At 41.8% G+C, this 16289-nt stretch overlaps 1 protein-coding gene and 1 long non-coding RNA gene across 4 annotated transcripts in view; one reads left to right on the top strand and one right to left on the bottom strand.

The window, feature by feature from the left end:
* Positions 1-16289, bottom strand: part of LOC101884676 (MAM domain-containing glycosylphosphatidylinositol anchor protein 2) — a 373415-nt gene that overhangs the window by 327969 nt on the left and 29157 nt on the right. The gene's annotated exons all lie outside the window — the stretch shown is intronic.
* The window catches only part of LOC147839513 (uncharacterized), a 243096-nt gene continuing 230365 nt past the window's right edge, over positions 3559-16289 (top strand). Inside the window, exons 1-2 of the long non-coding RNA XR_015519216.1 lie at positions 3559-4656; positions 11214-13067. This is a non-coding gene — a long non-coding RNA (uncharacterized LOC147839513). The remainder of the gene's footprint in view (positions 4657-11213; positions 13068-16289) is intronic.

The raw sequence follows: 16289 nt of genomic DNA, 5'->3' as shown, positions 1-16289 counted from the left end.
ATACACACACACATAGCGCGGACACACACACACAGACAGACATTTAGCTTTGCACAGTTTTTGCACAGTAAATGTGACAGGATATAGGTTAATCTCCACTGCTGTATGGATATCTGTTATGTTCATGTACAAAATAATCCTGATTTAACCAGTGGCGTAGCGCAAAATGCGGAGGCCCCCCTGCAGGGATCACTGACGGGGCCCCCTGATGATTGGGGGGGTGACGCGATCACAAATTAAGGAGCGATCACAGATTAAGGAGCGGGGAAGGCAGGCGGGGTGGAGCGACAACGCGGGGAAGCCTTCACAAACTGAGGAGCGATCACAAACCGAAAGCGGCGAGAGCGTCAAAGTAGCCAGAAGTCAGTCATTTTCAATGAGAATCGGCGGCGAGAAACAGCGCGGCGCGTCTTCTCCGGTGTGTTAGTGTCAAAGAGAGATCAAATCAAGTCAACTTTGAGCTATGATATGACGCGGTTTGGCGGCAAGCAATCAGAATGAAGTAGTCCATCGCTTGAGAGGTGTTCAGAGAACACAGACCTGTGAACTTTGGTTCTGACCACAGTTGTTCCCAAGAGTTTGATTATTGCGGTTGCCAGATTTTCAATTATTGAAAAACGCGACAACGCGAGGCCCCCCATCACGCGGGGCTCCCCCGCGGTGCGTGCCCTGCGAGCCCGTCCGCTACGCCACTGGATTTAACGTCCACACACCAGGATTGAAGCGTATTCCTTTATAATTGTTCTGACACGCGGCTATGCTGGTGAAGTGAAGCAAATCGCAGTAATTCATTACACACATGCTCTGTTTTAAAACATGTTAAACTTGTAAAACTCACTCTTGGTCACGTTTGATGATGATCACCCAATATGACAGTATGTACATGTGGTGGGGAAGGCGTGATCGAACACCCAGAAAGGGGGGAGAGCAGGCGGAGACACCGGCGGCTGGTCAGTGGTCTAATCATAAATAATTATTAACACCTGTGTTTTCTAGTGATTGGGCCGGAGAGACACCTTCATAAGGGGAGGAGAAGGAGAAGCCGAGAGAGAGGAGAGCCTGTCGACATCCAGACTCGACACACGCACACACACACAGAGAGAATTATAAATAAAAATTGTGCTTACCTGATATCGCCGACCCTGCCTTCTTCTTCCCACGAAACGACCTTTGTTACAGTACACTATACCTACACATATGACTGTCCAAACAGCTTGAAAGGTAGATTTTTCACCATAGGAGTGCTTTAAAACGGCAGGGGGTGGTCAAAAGAAACTGCCCGTAAAGTCAGACGGATAAACAGAGAAGTAGAAAGTTTCATATCTTTAAAGGGCTGGTCCAGAATGTAATTTTAAGGCTTGGTTGTGTTTATAAGATGCAAAGCAATGTGTGCTCATGTTTCACTTGAAGAAAATCCCATTATTTTTTCATATATCTCACTTTGATTATACACAGCTACTCAGCTAACATGAAAACCACTGATATATTTCCTCGTTCCTCTGAAAGGCCCGCCCTTAAGTGACTCTGATTGGTCATAGACATAATGTGCTGCTATTGGCGAATCGGCTCCATGTCATGCCCGTAAAAGCACGCGCTTTTCTGCTGTGTAAACAATCAGTCAACCTCCTGCCTGCTCTCTATAATAACATCTGACAAGTGTCTGTAACAAATAAAAATGGGGTGCGGCTCCTTTAATAGCGTTTGCGTGTGCGTCTATGTGTGTGTGTGAATGTGTGAACTTTCTGCAACAAGCGCATGTGCGCGGGAATTTCTTTTTCTCTGATGCTCGGATTAAGTTATTTTCTGTGATATATCGTGACAGAAGAATAAAGCACAAGATGTGGGATTCGACCTGTTTGAGCCTGGATTTATTTTTCTGCTGCTAGCACTGTATTTTTTTAACTCAACGCGTAACACGACGTCTTTCACGTGTATCCGGAATAAGCAGGTGTAAGTAATATGAATCACATATCTTTTGCAGCTTCATTATCTGAGATGTGAAACGCATGGAAAAGCTGCCTGAAGACAATCAATGCAGTCGCACATAAGAGACACGAACGTGCTGGTGGAGTGTGTGTGTTTACAGCAGTCTGGCTGATAAATATGAGTATGTAACTCAATCGTTTGCCCGCAAAGCAGCATTTCGCATTGTTTACATTGTTGCTACAGCATACCGTTAACGCTAGACACTGTACATGTCATGATCAATATTACCAAATAAAAACACTTACAGGTTGTGGCTCACAGCTTCTGCTTTGAGGAGATTTTAGCCGAATCCAGCACTGAACTGGGAGAGATTCTGGAGCTGTTTTGTCAAATCATGCTTGCTGTGTATTTTATAATTCTCTGGAACATAACTAATATTGAACTGTGAGCACTTCTGTCTTTGTGTCGTGTCATTTGGAAGCACAAATAAAGAAACAGACGAAGCTCTGTGGAAACAGCAGCGTTTAAACGCATTTTAGCTTCATCTCTGCTATAACGTTACAGCGCCTCTGGCCACGGCCCTTACCTGCGCAGTTTGGATGTGCAGTAACGAACTTGTGATGTCACAGGGGGCGGAAGGATTTTTTGTAGTCCCCAAAATTCGTTCATTGTAGGCTTTGCTAAGCTAACTCTGTAAAACCCAAGGTCTCCCTTTGCATTGAACTTAGAACTCTTTACATTCAGAGATATAGCAAAATAATCTTGTTTTTCGATTTGTGATAAGATTATTTTGCTTGATTTAAGGAAAAACACACTTCATTTTGGCATATTATTTCTTAAAACAAGACAGTATGTTTTGCTTGTCAAGAAAATGCTCCTTGATTTAAAAACGTATAGATATTTGGACTAGAAACAAGACAAAAAAATCTAAGCAAGAAAAGCATTTTTTGCAGTGAACAGAACATGAGTTGCTCTACAAATATAGTTTTTATTATAGCAAGAATAAGTACACTTACTGAAGATACAGCTTTTTAGTAACTCCACTTCACAATTCACACAGTACTGTCGAGTTAGTTTGTGTCCCATGTTTTAAGGCAATACTAGTCCAACATTGCTGACCATTATCACCAATAAAGCCTAGAGAAACAGGACATCAGTATAGTATAAAGAGGTTCAAATATTCTTTTACGGTTCTCAAAGAAATAATTTGTTCCTTAATTTTAGTTTTGTAACTATTAAATTGCTTTATAATTAAAACTAACTAAATCAGTGTAAAACTTGTGACTGGTGGAAAACATAATCTGTAATTGTGCACTTGCATCTCCACTTTTTGCCATGACCTCTTTTGGCTTTCACAAACTCACACCCACACCCATAAAACACACACACACACTCTCTGGGCGTACTCACACTATGTACAGTTGCCTTGAACCGGGCCATGGCACGCTTATTCACTACATTCGGGTCTGGGCAAGCTTACGTCATCGATGATCCGCTGTTCAGTAGAGAAGCGCTCTCGCTCAGCACAGTGGACATTTCTCTAGTTATATCTTTTTAGCCGTCATTTACACAGAGCGATTATATTTTGAGGTAATTGAAATTTTTGCGTGAACTATTCCCTTAATATTCAACACCCAGCTGACGATCCACTCGGCTTTATTAAGGATCTGCTTATGCTGATTATGACGGAGCAACAGCTGCTTTCAATCAAACACAATTACATTTGCTGTCAGTCATTCACAGCTAAACAAAAGCCCCTGTTTGTCATTCTGCCACCCAGATCTGCTCATTAACAAGCAGAGGCTCTGACTCCACATTACTGCCGTAGTTTTCCATCACTAACATGTCCACTGTGTGCAGAAACACAAGATTTTCTGGACTATTTCATGTGAATCTTTTCGTTTTACTTTATGGAGCCTTTTCACAAGACAGTTGTGATGCACTTAAAGCTCATCAGCATCTTGAATGCTCAAACGTTTTAACATAAGTATATTTATATGCATTTATGCATGCATTATATCATCTTTGCATCACAAACTGAATATACACTTATGCAAGGTGTGTGTAATGCAGTGTGAATGTGTGTGTAAATCTGACATTACTCCCTTTTCTGGCTGCCGTTATCAGTCTCACACTATTGTCTTCCTCTTTTTGAAAGTCTTGATAACACCCTCCTGGAGTTTTTCTGTCATTATTTCAGCAAATAGGATTGTAAATGATGATTTGTTGTGCTCTTCCATTCTGCGCTCTGAGTTTACACACTATGAGCACTTCTGCTGCCGAGGAACACGGACATGTGAAAGGGGTCTAATGAACTGATCAAGCAGTAAATCAAAGTGCACACACACTCACATGCAGAAACATAAACATACACACAGACTACGACAGGTTTACTCATTGGCCAGATTTAGCATGTCCAATTGGAGACAGTTGAAATGAAGAGAGCGCTCTGATTGGTTATTGAGAGGATTGAGAGAGGATTGAAGCAGAATTGTTCCACCACATCCCAAAGCTGCTCTATTGGATTGAGCTCTGGTGACTGTGGAGGCCATTTGAGTACAGTGAACTCATCATCATGTTCACCAGTCTGAGATGATTGAGCTTTATGACATGCTGCGTTATCCTGCTGGAAGTAGCCATCAGAAGATGGAGACACTGTGCTCATAAAGGGATGGACATGGTCAGCAGCAATACTCAGGTAGGCTGTGGCGTTGATAGCATGCTCAACTGGTACTAATCAGAGCAGGCAACGTTTCTCCAATCTTCTATTGTCCAGTTTTGGTGAGTCTGTGTGAATTGTAGCCTCAGTTTTCTGTTCTTAGCTGACAGGAGCGGCACCCGGTGTGCTCTTCTGCTGCTGTAGCCCATCCTCCTCAAGGTTGGACGTGTTGTGTGTTCAGAGATGCTCTTCTGCAGAGCTCGGTTGTAACGAGTGCTTATTTGAGTTACTGTTGCCTTTCTATCAGCTGGAACAGTCTGGCCATTCTCCTCTGACCTCTGGCCTCATCAACAAGGCATTTGCGCCCACAGAACTGCCGCTCACTGGATATTTCCTCTTTGTCGGAGCATTCTCTGTAAACCCTAGAGATGGTTGTGCATGAAAATCCCAGTAGATCTGCAGTTTCTGAAATACTCAGAGCAGCCCGTCTGGCAGCAACAACCATGCCACGCTTAAAGTCTCTTAAATCCCCTTTCTTCCCCATTTTGATGCTCGCTTTGAACTGCAGCAGATCCTCTTGACCATGTCTACATGCCGAAATTCATTGAGCTGCTGCCATGTGAACAGTTAGACAGGTGTACCTAATAAAGTGGCCGGTGAGTATATAATCACAGATAAACTAAATATCACGACGTCCGATTTTTTCAATATCGTGCAGCCCTAATGTAAAAGCACACCAACACAGAATGGAAAATACTCATTATCTGTAGTTTCATTGGGGTGTGTCTTGTCTTGAGGGCAGTGTTTCTACTAAACAACAACAGCACATTTTGTGCAGGATTTCTCAAATGGAGTAACATTTTCATCATATGTTCAAAACAAGCGCATGCATATTTCAGACATTCCTCTCTTCAGATGAATGCCTGCGTCTAGTTAGCAGGAAAGGTTAATCGCGAGCGCTTATCCAGACATGACTGTGTTTTAATGAGAAAATCCCACTGATCTCTCAATAGAGAAAGGCAAACTTGTGCGTTTCATTATTCCTTCTGCTGGTTAATGGAGAATTAGTGTCGCAGCTTTGGTGGCAATAAAACAGCGGTGACCTGACAAACACATGCAGACTGTTTAGCACAACAACAGCTGAACGGCACAGTTCAGACGAGATTATGGGAAATACATTTCACCATACACCATGAAGAAAACATCTCAACGAAAGGGGACTTTGAGCAGGAGATATCTGTTATAGAGCGAGGATTAATTCTAAACATCATCAAGATTAATCACATCCAAAATAAAAGTGTGTGTTTGACTATATACTGTCGAAGTCTGAGTTATTAGCACTCCTGTATTTCAATCATTCATTCATTTTTTTGTCGGCTTAGTCCCTTTATTATTCTGGGGTCGCCACAGTGGAATGAACCGCCAACTTATCCAGCAAGTTTTTACGCAGCGGATGCCCTTCCAGCCGCAACCCATCGCTGGGAAACGTCCACACACACACACATTCACACACACACACACACATACTGTCACGTTTCAGGATTGAAACAGGAACAAAAATTGTTGAAGAATCCAAGTGCAGATCTTTTAATGTGAAATAATAGTGCAGCAACAGTGACAAAATCCAAAAAATCAAAGTAACAAAGTAACAAAATAAACAAACAAACGAGAAACTCAAACAGATTAAACTTGAAATAGACGTTAACAACTAAGACAAGATACAAGAGCAAGAGCAAGAGCAAGATCGGGAACAACATACCAACAAGGACAACGATCAACAGAGGATGAATGACTGGATATATAGTCCAGGTAATCGACGGAGAACGGAGACAGCTGTGGTTGTAAATCAGTGTAGATGACAGACCGGGTGTGTGCGTGAAAGAATGTATGGAAATGTACTTCAAAAGCCACTGTAGTTCGCTGGGGGTCGCTGGCGAACTACAGTGGCATCTGCTGGACAAACACAGTCATGACACATGCATTATGGACAATTTAGCCTACACAATTCACCTGTACCGCATGTGTTTGAACTGTGGGGGAAACCGGAGCACCCGGAGGAAACCCACGCGAACACAGGGAGAACATGCAAACTCCACACAGAAACGCCAACTCGAGGTTCGAACCAGAGACCTTCTTGCTGTGAGGCGACAGCACTACCTACTGTGCCACTGCCTCGCCCCTGAATCTGTTATGTATAAAATATATACATATAAAAAGAGAGAGAGAGAGAGTGAGCACTGAGAGATGTCAGAGTGGAGCTCATTAATATTCATGACCCTTCCAAATATGGTCAATAGGGGTATTTTATGGAGTAATATGTGTTATGATTGGGACAAGACAACAAGAAGTGTCAAAACAGGCACTTATTTGACTTCATAGGCATGAAAATAATGTCGGTTATTCTTATTCACCTTTTGGGACCTGCTTCGTGAACATCCTTGACGCTAATGTTTGGCTGAGATACGGATATTTACACAGCTCCGCTGAAAACACACAGAAATAGGATGTGTATTTATGTGCTTGATGACCTAAGAGAGCTTTAATGATGTTTTTCTCAGCAGAAATGACAGATCGGGTTTCATCAGGAGGGTCAAGTAGAGGTTTTTTCCCCTCAGGGGACGTTTTTTGATTTTATTTTAGCAGCAAAAACACACAACAGCGTTCACAGATGGTGACACACATACACACACACACACACACACACACACACACACACACACGTCTGCAGGATTAACAACACATCACTTCTGTCTGACAGAAAACTAGTCAAGCATTACGATCATCATTACTCAGCAAACCACAAAGGTGTCGAGTCGTCCTGCAGCGGTTTTGTTGTTTTTCCCGCAAACCTCAAGTGTCTTATTGAGGACAGAAAGAATTACCAACACACACGCTTCTTTCTCACTTTGCTCAAGACATATTGCTCAAAAATGTCATTTATGCTTTCAAATATTTACCAAGTGCTTTTATAACTGTATTTCCTGTTACACTTCACTTCAGGAGAAAGTCTTTTAATGCTTTTTACTTTTGTGTGAACGGCCCCTTTAAATGTATATCAATCACATACAGCCATAGTGTTCATTTAATGCAGGGGTTTTCAAACTGTGGGGTGCGCCCCATCAGGAGGGCGCCAGCACCTATTAAAGCATGCACTCGAGAAAATTATGATGACCATTTTTATGCGGTTTTTAGACTCTCTGGGCCCTATCATACACCCGGCGCAGTGTGGCGCAAGGCGTGGCGCAATAGTCTTTTGGTAGTTTCAGCTTGGCACAAGAGTGGTTTTGAGGTGTTGCACTAGGCTGTTTAAATAGCAAATGCATTAGCGCTCATTTGTGCGCCCATAGGCGTTCTGGTCTAAAAAGCAAGGCGTTCTGAGGTGGACCGCTGGCGCGTTGCTTTTTTGAGAAACTATAATAGATTTTTTATTAGACCAAAACTAACCCGGTCTAAACTCCAGCGCCTCGCTTACACACTGCTTAATACACACAAGAGAGCAATAGGCAAATATCTTTACATATGAAAACATTTAAATATTAAGGATATATATAGGATATAATAAGAATAGATATAGGATATAAATATAAAGGATTAAAATATTACAAAACATATTATTTTCTAGCCTACATAAATATGAAAAATCACTGCTTTTATGTCTTCTTCATCTCGGGAGGCTTTTTCAGTTCATTCATAACAATTTGCTTCTGTATAATGTTATTATTATTAGCAGTATTATTTATTATATCCATATTTATATTTGTTTTATTAAAAACAAGCTTAGATTTGTCCACCTGTCAGGTTTTAGACCATATGGGGCACAGCATGTGTTTTAGGATATAACTCAGGTTTTTGAGCACATTTTGTTATTATTGTTCATTTATTTGTTTGCTGGAAATTAGAACTGAATTTAGAAAATTTAGTTTTGAAACAAATCTTTGCGCTTAACAAACAAAATTAATTATTTATAGGCTAATTGATGTCTGTGCGTAAAGGTTTCCCTATCCAAGAGCGAAAGTGAAAGTAGATCCATTATCTCTCATTCTCACGCAGTAGATGCTCTGTTTACCTGTTTTCTGTTAAAAACTGTTAACTGTTTGCTAGTGAAATGCTCATTTTTTCCACTTAGACTTACTTTGCATCCTGTAAATAGCGAATGCGCTCTTGGCGTGACGCAGCTGGAATGGGAGATGAGACTCTAATTGGTTTATTCTTAAAACACACCTATAACTCATTAAGAAAATAAACTCAACCCTTTTAGACCATGCGCCGCGGCGCAAAGCGGATTTTCCCGTCCGTAAATTAGCAAAAACGCGCTCTGACACGCCCTGAAAGCGTTTGCGCCCTGCGCTCTGCGCATGGACCGTCAAAATAGAGCCCTTAGTGTTTGATTTTCTTTTTTATACACACGGTTATGCCGTTGAACTGTTGTACAAACGCAATATCACACGAGTAGCAGTGCAGTATGGCTGTATATCACACACTGCTGGCACCACATCGCAGTGTAAGTGTAATTTAAATTTAAATCCAAGTTTGAGTTTGTCCATTTTTAACTCCAAAAACATCCCAGCATTGTTTACAGTGTAGCTCAAAATCTGCTTTTCATCCCTCCAAACAGGAGAATGAACTGAATCAAACATATGACTTCACGGCAGCATGCACAAAATACTAAATAAGAGCCGACCCCCCACTGCTCCGAGTATAATTCACACACTGCTCACAGCGGCTTTACATCAGAGCGTGCACAAACCGATCTAATAACCGCAGCTTTCATGTTTTTCCCACAGTTTGATATGCGCAGAAAGTGAAGCACACTAACGCTTGCATCTCCAAAGTTTGAAGTCCCGGCGGAGACGCAGGAACACGTGTTAATGAATCAGTGTCATACTTATTTCAGTCCCTGCTGAGCTCATTATGCCGATGTGTTTGTCTTTCTACACACTCATTTACTGTTATTGATTTGCTCCTACGCGTTTACCTCTTTCCCAATATCAGAACGTAAGCAGTGCCTATTAAAGCAGCGTCTTCACACTGCAAAACTGCACAAATGCTCTTCTTATTTAGAGTTTTTGTCTTGTTTCTAGTACAAATATCTAAAGATTCTTAAAAAAAAAAAAGCATTTTTAGACAAGCAAAAAATATTGTTTTGTTTTCAGAAGTAATGAGTTTTTCCCTAAAACAAGCAGAATAATCTGCCAATGGGGTATAGGAAACAGAAAATTCAGTATTTCCAATACAATGCATTAGAAAAACACTTGTATAATTAAGCCTGAGGTGTTTATTGGTGATTTCAGGATTTTTTATTTATTTAAAAGAGCTGTAATTATGAATTAATAGAGATGTTATGTGATCCGGCAGCTAGCTCTCTGCAACTCTCACATGGTCGCCCACTGAAGCTAAGCAGGGCTGTGCCCGGTCAGTACCTGGATGGGAGACCACTTGGGAAAGCTAGGTTGCTGCCGGAAGTGGTGTTAGTGAGGCCTGCAGGGGGCGCCCAACCTGCGGTCTGTGTGGGTCCTAGTGCCCCAGTATAGTGACGGGGACTCTATACTGCTCAGTGAGCGCCGTCTTTCGGATGAGACGTTAAACCGAGGTCCCGACTCTCTGTGGTCGTTAAAAATCCCAGGATGTCCTTCGAAAAAGAGTAGGGGTTTAACCCCGGCATCCTGGCCAAATCTGCCCACTGGCCTCTGTCCATCATGGCCTCCTAACCCTCCCCATATCATGATTGGCATATCATCACTCTGTCTCCTCTCCACCAATCAGCTGGTGTGTGGTGTGCGGTCTGGCGCAAAATGGCTGCTGTCACGTCATCCAGGTGGATGCTGCACACTGGTGGTGGATGAGGAGATTCCCCCCCATTGTGTAAAGCGCTTTGAGTGCCCAGAAAAGCGCTATATAAATGTAACGAATTATTAATTATTATTATTATTATCCTTCACACTCATCCAGTGTCACGGAACAGAACCAAAGAGAGGTTTGTGCAGTTCAACTCAGTCTTTTAATAGTTAAATTCAACAAAGGCAGTCTGCCGTTAATTCAGAGGAAATAAACACAGATCAGGATCTTCAAAAACAAAACTCAAAAGGGGCCACCCACGGCCGGGAGTGAGAGAGAGAGGGAGAGCCAATTGGTCCGTGCCCACCACTGCGATGCGGGAACTCCTGACCTCCGGCTGCTGATGGTCAGAGCACAGCCAACATGTGAGCAACAAGCTGCGGCAATCTTAACATACAACGAGGAACACAAGAGGGTGATTTACGAGGAGACTTGACGAGACGAAACGAGGAAGAAAATAGGGAGGTAGATATAGGAGTGTCAATAATGACAAAGCGAGAACAGGTGACTGCTGATCAGCGCTCGTGCTGATTGCAAGTGCTGACGGCTGGTAGGAGGACACAGAAGGGAAAAGGTTGACAATCAACAAACCAGATTCATGACATCCAGTGTGCCACCGGCTTTATAATCACTAAAGAAACTGGATATTAATAAGCACTCGTTACAACCGAGTTCTGCGGAAGAGCACACAACACGTCCAACCTTGAGGCGGATGGGCTACAGCAGCAGAAGAGCACACCGGGTGCCGCTCCTGTCAGCTAAGAACAGGAAACTGAGGCTACAATTCACACAGACTCACCAAAACTGGACAATAGAAGATTGGAGAAACGTTGCCGCTCTGATGAGTCTCCATTTCTGCTCACACATTCGGATGATCTGTCTCAACAAGATGAAAGCATGGATCCATCCTGCCTTGTATCAGCGGTTCAGGCTGGTGGTTGTGTAATGGTGTGGAGGAGATTTTCTTGGCACACTTTGGGTCTATTAGCAGGGTTCAACGCTAAGGATTTTTTCTACTGGCCCGATCGGACCATTGGTTCAGATTTTTACTTGCCCTGCCAATGTTTTCACTGTCCCTACCAAAAAAAAATGTTAATAGCTATTTCTTAGCCACAAATTAAAAAAACTGAAAAATGTGTCAAAATGTTTGTAAATCTAGAATTTAAATATTTAAAAAATGTTAATAAATGTACAATGAGCAAAATTCAAAGTGTTTTGCAAACAAAAGCAGCAAAATGTGCAGGCGTTTTATTGCAAAACAAAAGATGGCTTGCCAGCCAAACTGAAATCAAACTGTACAAAACATGGACAAGTAGTCACAGGCAAATTAAACTTTAGTGACAGGGCATCAGTGGCCCAATCGGGCCAGTAACAATCCTGTCTACTGTCCCGAGCATCTCACACGCTGGCCCCAGGCCATCGGGCAGTCCTTATTGTTGAGCCCTGATTAGTACCAGTTGGGCAGCCTATCTGAGTATTGTTGCTAATTCTTCTGTATAATTAGCACTTGTGTTGTGTGTATTGCCTCTTTTTGCTGAATGGCTGAATGCCTCCTCAATCTTAAGTCGCTTTGGACACAATGTAAACTAGAAAAATAGAGGTTAAGTATTGTATCATAACCCCCAGAACTGGATCAGGTCATGAAGACCTGACTACATAGAGGAGTAAAAGCAATGCAGCCCAACATGAATGCTCATGCAATAATACACAAGCCAGACAGAATGCAAACTTCACCAGCTTTCTGCATGCAACAGAAGCATTGAACAAGACGTGTTAATTTGGGTCTGGTGGCGTGAAACTGACAAGAGGCTCACATGAAAGGCTCTTCTGTCTCTGTCATCATTATTCCATCACTGAGACGCTTCCGCCGGTGCGCAGAAACATTATTACTTTCTGATAGAGTTTGCAGGCGTTTCAGTTCACTTGTTCTTCCTCGGCACGTCTGTGGATTCGGGCTCTTCTTCAGGCCTTTATTCTTGGATCAGAGCATGAAAAATAAATCACCGCTGAGTGAATATGAACACCGACGCGCTGGAGTTTGGTTTCTTCACAAGAGAGGGATTTATCATGCTCTTACTGTACACTGTAAAAATGGCTAACACTTTACAACAAGGGTGTGTTAGCTAATGTTAGTTAATGCATCTGTTACCATGAATTAACCGTGAACAACATCCGTTAAGCATCACTTAATGACTGTTAAATGATAATCAATCATATGTTACTGTGTATTTAATACATTAGTAAGCACATTAATTGTTAGAAACACATTAGATAATGTTGGAGTAGTGCACACTACAATACAATAATGTTCAGAGCTCCATTCACTAAAGCTTTGTTAATGATAAATCATGTTAATAATGAATGATTAACACGCCTGAATAACAGCATGCCAAGAGAACACAACTCAAAACACTTTCAACCTTGCAACCCAAAAAACTCTAGCAACCACCCAAAACACAATAGAAACCCCATAGCAACACCCTACAAACCACCCAGAATCCCAAAGGAACAGAGAGCAACACAGATGCAACCAAAGAGATTAGAATCACCAAGAGGCGACACTCTAGTGCAATTTGGGAAACAGCCGCTAGATGGCGCGGCGGCCACTTTGGAATGAAAACTCCAATTGAACAGCAGCATATTATAAGTCTTTATTTGCGCTTTTAAAATAAATAAATAAATAAATAAATAACAAAGCAGCTGCTTGCAATCACGACAGCAAAAAATCCAATGGACAGCCGATCGCTTTCACTCTAAAATGGCGCAATCCGGGGCTGCTGCTGGGCGCTGCTGTTGCAATGGCACGTTCTATTGAGTGTCGCCTATTGGTCATTCTAAGCTCTTTGATGCAACCTTGCAGCCTATCAACGCCCTAGTAAACACTTAAAAATATAATATAAACCCCATAGCAACACCTTGACAACCACCCAGAATCCCAAAGGAAACCAAAGCAAAACACTTGCAATCTTGCAGCCTAGCAACATCCTAGTAAACAATAATAACTTCATAGAAACCCCATGGAAACACCCTTACAACCACTCAGAATGCCAAAGGAACCCAAAGCAACACATTTGCAGCCTAGCAAAACTCTAGCAACCACCCCAAAACACCACAGAAACACCAGAGCAACATTCTAGCAACCACCCAGAATGTCAAAGGGAACCAAAGCAACAAACTTGCAACCTTGCAGCCTAGCAACACTCAGGCAACCACCCAAAACACAATAGAAACCACTTAGCAACACCCTAACACCCCCCAGAATCCCAAAGGAACCCAAAGCAAAACACTTGCAACACCCTAAAACCACCTGAAAACACCACGAAAACCCCATAGGAACAGCCTAGCAACCACCCAGAATCCCAAAGAAACACAAAGCAACACACTTGTAACCTTGCAGCCTGGCAACACCTTAGCAATCACCCCAAAAACCATGGAAACCTCATAGCAACAACCTAGCAACCTAGCAAAAAAAAAAACCCCACCTTTGCATCCACCCAGAACGCCAAAGGAACCCAAAGCAATTCATTTGCAACCTTGCAGCATAGCAACACCCTAGTAACCACTAAAAACACAATAGAAACCCCATAGCAACACCCAAGAAGCCATCCAGAATCCCAAAGGAACCCAAAGCAATACACTTGCAAACTTGCAGCCTAGCAACACCCTAGTAACTACTTAAAAACAGCCTACCAACACCATAGCAACCAACAATAAATCACTAGGCAACACCCAAGCAACCACCCAGAATGCCATACGAACCAAAAACAAACAAAAATGCAACATTGCAGCCTAGCAACGCCTTAGCAACCACCCAAAAACACAATAGAAACCCCATAGCAACACCCTAAAACCAACCAGAATCCTAAAGGAACACAAAGCAACAACTTGCGGCATAGCAACACCCTAGTAACCATTAAAACATCATAGAAATCCCATAGAAACACCCTAACAACCACTCAGAAAGCCAAAGGAACCCATAGCAACACACTTGCAAACTTGCAGCCAAGCAACATCCTAGTAACCACCCAAAAACATCATAGAAACCCCATAGCAACACCCTAGCAACCACCCAAAAACCCCAAGGCAACACCCTATCAACCACCCAGAATGCCATAGGAACCAAAATGCAACAACCTTACAACCGAGTAACACATTAGCACCCACCCAAAAACACAATAGAAACCCCATAGCAACACACTAACACCACCCAGAATCTTAAAGGAACAGAAAGCAACACACTTGCAGCCTTGCGGCCTAGCAATACCCTAGTAACCACTAAAACATCATAGAAACCCCATAAAAACACCCTAACAACCACTCACAATACCAAAGGAAGCCAAAGCACGTTAGCAGCCTAGCAACACTTTAGCAACCACCCCAAAATATAAACAAAAACACCAACGCAACACCCTAGCAACACACTAACACCACCCAGAATCTTAAAGGACCACAAAGCAACACACTTGCAACCTTGTGGCCTGGCAACACCCTAGTAACCACTAAAACATCATAGAAACCCCATAGCAACACCCTAGCAACCACCCAAAAACCCCAAGGCAACACCCTATTATCTACCCAGAATGCCATAGAAACCAAAAAGCAACAAACTTGCAACCTTGCAGCCCAGCAACCACTCAAAAACACCATAGGAATCCCAGAACAACCATCCATATATATTAATGTGCCCACAGAGTCTCCGCCACATCACGCAGTTATTTTGGATCAGGTTAGGGACTTCACACGCAGAATTTATGTGTATTTTTGTTATTTTGATTGTGAATCACATGAGATGCCCTTTTGAGAAACGCTGGTGTTCAAAACAGTAGCTGGACCTGCATTAACTTTCAGTGCACAGACAACACTGAAACATTTCGACAAACAAACACAGAGCTTTCACTGTCTAGCTGAAAAAGAAATAAATAAAGAGTCGAGCAGTGGGAAGCTTGCGGTGAACAGACAGTGTGTGGAAAGTTATAAGTGTTTATTGTCCCCCAGATCCAGCAGAAATTGCATTAGGAGATTCTCACAGGCTGAATATTAGATTTCTAGGAAAGTCAATAGAGGGGCTCGTCATTAAAGCAAATAAATATTCTCACTCCTCACAGTCGTCTCAAATCCTGCACTTCTCCCTTTTCTTTTTCATTTGTTATCGACAGGATAATGCTGACACGCAGGGTTTCACCTCGTGGATTTTTATATGAAAGTGAACGTGTACGAACAGTGATCAATAACTCACGCATGACTTTATTAGGCTGGATCACTTCTACTTACTACTTACTTCATACATGTATTCAATCGCGCATTCAACTATTCATTCATTCGTTCATTTGTTCATTCGATCATTCATGAATTCATTCGCACATTCATTCATTCATTTAACCATTCATTCATTCATGCATTTGTTCATTCGATCATTCATGTATTCATTCGTGTATTCATTCATTCATTTAACCATTCATTCATTTATTTGTTCATTCAATAATTCATGTATTCATTCGCGCATTCATACATTTAACCATTTATTCATTCATTCATTTTTTCATTTATGTATTTATTCGCGCATTCATTCATTCACGCATTCATTCATTCATTTGTTCATTCAATCATTCATGCATTCATTCGGGCATTCATTTATTAATTTAACCATTCATTCAATCATTCATTCAATCAATCATTCATGTATTCATTCGCTCATTCTTCCATTCATTAAACCCTTCAGTCATTCATTCATTTGTTCATTCAATCATTCATTAATTCATTCAATCATTTATGCATTCATTCACACATTTATTAATTAATTTATGCATGCATTCATTCATTTAATCAATTCATTCATTCATTCATTCAATCAATCAATTAATCAATCATT

Source organism: Danio rerio, chromosome 20 (assembly GCF_052040795.2).
Source record: "Danio rerio strain M-AB ecotype USA chromosome 20, GRCz13ab, whole genome shotgun sequence".
Lineage (NCBI taxonomy): Eukaryota > Metazoa > Chordata > Actinopteri > Cypriniformes > Danionidae > Danio > Danio rerio.
This window is presented reverse-complemented; position numbering and strand designations above follow the sequence as displayed.